The sequence below is a fragment of the Panicum hallii genome, chromosome 5 (genome assembly GCF_002211085.1).
Source record: "Panicum hallii strain FIL2 chromosome 5, PHallii_v3.1, whole genome shotgun sequence".
In the NCBI taxonomy this organism is placed as follows: domain Eukaryota; kingdom Viridiplantae; phylum Streptophyta; class Magnoliopsida; order Poales; family Poaceae; genus Panicum; species Panicum hallii.
Window position 1 is genome coordinate 47,959,574 of NC_038046.1, and position 4,295 is coordinate 47,963,868.

The following is a 4,295-nucleotide window of genomic DNA, read 5'->3' on the forward strand; positions in this document are numbered from 1 at the left end:
ACACATGACCGTCTCAATCTCTAAGCACACGAAACCCAGGGACTGATTCAAGCACATGTCACATTCCGTCAACTCCCCAAGCACGTATGCTAGAAACGAGAATAAAATTCTCAAGAATCCTTTGTACAAACTTGGAAAATGAGGTCAACAACACATGACCGTCTCAATCCCTAAAGCACACAAAGCCCACACCGGCTGACCGAACGAATTCAGTTCGCCTAGCCGAAAACCATGATGTTGCCGGCCATGGCCGAACACACCGTGGTTAGGAGGGTGCAGCTAGGAGTGCTGGAAACAACCCGAAACATATGGCCAGACATTGTTTCCCCATCACCCGTTCACCACATCAGCTCCCCCCTACTATACCCGGGGGGCATCCCCCCCCACCCAAAAGTTCTGGGAATTTTTCAGCCTTCTGGGCGCATAGTTTTGGGGGTTTGCCTGAAATGCCTGTGATAAGGCGAGATAACAGGTCTGGGCTCAAAATCTAGGCAGTTTTCTGTTTGGGGTCACGTGAGAGTTCGTAAACTCAGCCTCCATCACATCTGTAGGCCGTTTTTTCCGTTCTTGTTCCGTTTCGTCCCCGCTGAACCTGATTCCATGTTTTAAGTCGCAAGACGGGTCGGATGGGGAGCCCATAGGCCGTTGCAGCGCAGCATCCCGAGGGACACGCCGTTAGGCACGCAAGAACCGGCCGTGCCGACGACGGCTACTGGAGGCACCTAAGGCCCCCAGGCTTAGGCCACCGGCGCAGCCGACAACAGTCCACGCCCCGAGCCGATCGGCGGACCAGCAGAAGCCGTTCCGCATACGACCGGGTGCATCGCCGGCCCCCATCCGCTTCCCTCCCGGCAATTTCAAGCACTCTTTAACTCTCTTTTCAAAGTCCTTTTCATCTTTCTCTCGCGGTACTTGTTCGCTATCGGTCTCTCGCCTGTATTTAGCGTTGGACGGAGTTTACCGCCCGATTTGGGCTGCATTCCCAAACAACCCGACTCGTTGACGGTGCCTCGTGGTGAGACAGGGTCCGGGCCGGACGGGGCTCTCACCCTCCCAGGCGTCCCTTTCCAGGAAACTTGGGCCCGGTCCGTCTCTGAGGACGCCTCTCCAGACTACAATTCGGGTAGTGAGGCTACCCGATTCTCAAGCTGGGCTACTCCCGGTTCGCTTGCCGTTACTAGGGGAATCCTTGTAAGTTTCTTCTCCTCCGCTTATTTATATGCTTAAACTCAGCGGGTAGTCCCGTCTGACCTGGGGTCGCGGTCCGAGCACCAAGGCGCTACGGTCGTGAATGGGTCCTTTAGGCCAAGGAGCCAGCTGCGTGTCGGGACACTACACCGAGAACAACTTATCTCGCCCACCACATGCAGGTGCCCGACACGGTATGCCAGCAGCCACAACTTCAGCCCATCACACCATGAGGTGCGGGGAGCCAAACACCACGTCCGTACCCAAGGATGGGTTGGGAGTGTCTTTTGGCGTGACGCCCAGGCAGGCGTGCCCTCAACCAGAAGGCCTCGGGCGCAACTTGCGTTAAAAAACTCGATGGTTCGCGGGATTCTGCAATTCACACCAGGTATCGCATTTTGCTACGTTCTTCATCGATGCAAGAGCCGAGATATCCGTTGCCGAGAGTCGTGTGGATTAAGATAGCAACATTGCACGGGGCATGCGCAGTAGGCCGAGAATGACCCCGAGCAAGGCAATATCAGTGTTCCTTGACACCTTCGGCGCCGTGGGTTCTTTGGCGGCCCCCGTCCAACGAAATGAAGGCAAGGGGCCTTGGTCGGACAGTAGCCCGACGACATGGATGACACGTTCACGGTCTGTTTTGTTTAAGGGTCACGACAATGATCCTTCTGCAGGTTCACCTACGGAAACCATGATGTTGCCGGCCATGGCCGAACACACCGTGGTTAGGAGGGTGCAGCTAGGAGTGCTGGAAACAACCCGAAACATATGGCCAGACATTGTTTCCCCATCACCCGTTCACCACATCGGCTCCCCCCTATTATACCCGGGGGGCATCCCCCCCACCCAAAAGTTCTGGGAATTTTTCAGCCTTCTGGGCGCATAGTTTTGGGGGTTTGCCTGAAACGCCTGATAAAGCGAGATAACAGGTCTGGGCTCAAAATCTGGGCAGTTTTCTGTTCGGGGTCACGTGAGAGTTCGTAAACTCAGCCTCCATCACATCTGTAGGCCGTTTTTTCCGTTCTTGTTCCGTTTTGTCCCCGCTGAACCTGATTCCATGTTTTAAGTCGTTTTGGGTCATTTCCACTTTTTTTGCCAAGTTGACATACCGATTGGCCGTTCGGCCTAGGTTTTTTGCCTCTCGTGACCTACAACACACGTGTGACGGCTGAATTCATCCCTCCATCTTCCGTTTCTACCCGTTTGCATATGATTTCATGTTTGGGTGTCATTTCCAAACATTTCACCGAAATTGGTTGTTTTCGTTCCGGTCGCCTGTCAGCCCGTTTTCATCCCTCCATCTTCCGTCTCCCCCCATTTGCATATGATTCCATGTCCTGGTGTCGTTTCCAAATGTTTTCATCGAAATCGGCTATTTTTATTCTGGTCACCCGTCAGCCCGTTTTTGGCCTCCCGTCAGCTATAGCATGCGGTTTTCGACTATTTTCACCCGCGGTCGTTCTCATCCCCCCATCTTCCGTTTCTACTCATTTGCAGATGATTCCATGTCTGGGTGTCGTTTCCAAACATTTCACCGAAATCGGCTATTTTTGTTCCGGTCGCTCGTCAGCCCGTGTTTGCATCCCGTGAGCTATAGCACACGGTTTTCGACCATTTTCACCCGCGGCCGTTTTCATCCCCCCATCTTCCGTCTCCCCCCGTTTGCATATTATTCCATGTATGGGTGTCGTTTCCAAACGTTTTTGTAACATTCCATGTTAGCAATAATAGGGTTTGATTAACAAAATTCGTGGATTTCAAAAATTTTCGTGAATGGACTTGCTTTGAATAGCTATTGCATCTTACTTGGATTGAACTTTCGAATTTGTTTGATTCTTTGTGTGAGATTTGAATTTTGAAAGAGCCTTTCAAATTCAAATCTATTTACTAACCCAAATACCCCCGTGGGCCACCAGCCCGTTACCCTCGCGACCGGAGCCCATCCGCTTTCTCTCTTCTCTCCCACGCGCACAAGCCGGCCCAGCCCATCACCGCAGCCGTCGCGACGCTCCGCCTCCCTTCCACCCGGGGCAGCTGACGGGCGGGACCCACCCGTCAGCTTTCCCCTTCCTCCCGTCGCCCACGCTCCCGGCTCCCGCTCGCCTCCGCCGCGTCGCCCGCCTCGCGACAGATTAGCGAAACGGCCGCCTCCTTTTCCCCGCGCCCGCGCTCGCCTGCGTCACCCCCGCGCGCTCCTGTCTCCGCTCCACGACATGGCACCGCAACCGCCGCGCGCCCCTTTTCCCCGACAGCCCGGCCGCCGAGACCCTACCCCGCGCCGCAGCCACCGCTGGGGCGCCACGCGTCCCGGCCCGGCCGCCGAGGACCCCTCGGCCGCAGCCGCCCCGGACCCTAGCGCCCCCTATAAACCCGAGACCGTCTGCCCAAACCCTAGAAACCCTAGCGCCGCCTCTACGCCTTCCCGCCGCCGTAGCCCGAGGAGTGGAGGGGAGGAGCAGAAGGGGAGAAGTCGCGCGAGGAGGAGCCCGAGGACGACACCGAGCCGGCGACCCGTACGACGACCTCAGCGCTGCGGCTCTTCCTGCACCGCACCGACCCGCCGGCCTCGACCCGCCACCGCACCAGCCGTTCCCTTCCTCAGCCCCGACGGTGAGCTGCTACCGCCGCCCCTTTCTTCCCCCGTTGCTGCCGGCCGAGCCGATGAACCTTCCGTAGCAAGCCTTAGGGACCCCCGCTCCCTTTCCGGCCGCCGTGCCGCCTTCTTCTTGCAGGAGCCCGACGCGCCGCTTCAAGCCCCCGCTACCGCCGTCGCCCTTCCCGCCGCCGCGTCGTGCTGCGGGCCCGGGATGCCGGTGCCCCGCGCACGGCACGGCCGCGCCGCGGTCCTGGGCAGCCAGGCACCGCGCGCGTGCGTGCACACCCCCGGCCGAGCCCAAGCCGTGCTGCTGCCTTGGCCCCAGCCTCGCCACGCCCGCGCCACGGCCACGCCGTGCGCGTCCGCCCCCGCGACGCGAACGCGACGTCGCGTTCGCGTCGCGACCCGGCCGTTGAGGCCTTCTCCCGAGCACCTTTCGGGCACCACACACCCGCACTCACACACACTCGCATCAGCTGCACCGGATCCGGGCCGCCACACCGGATCC

At 58.4% G+C, this 4,295-nt stretch overlaps 1 non-coding gene and 1 pseudogene across 1 annotated transcript; one reads left to right on the forward strand and one right to left on the reverse strand.

Moving 5' to 3' along the window:
- Positions 1-446: 446 nt before the first annotated feature.
- LOC112892691 lies at positions 447-1,284 on the forward strand (annotated as a pseudogene).
- A 197-nt stretch (positions 1,285-1,481) lies between these two features.
- On the reverse strand, positions 1,482-1,637 carry LOC112896064. The gene has a single exon (XR_003229353.1). It is a non-coding gene; the product is annotated as a 5.8S ribosomal RNA (ribosomal RNA).
- Positions 1,638-4,295: the final 2,658 nt, after the last annotated feature.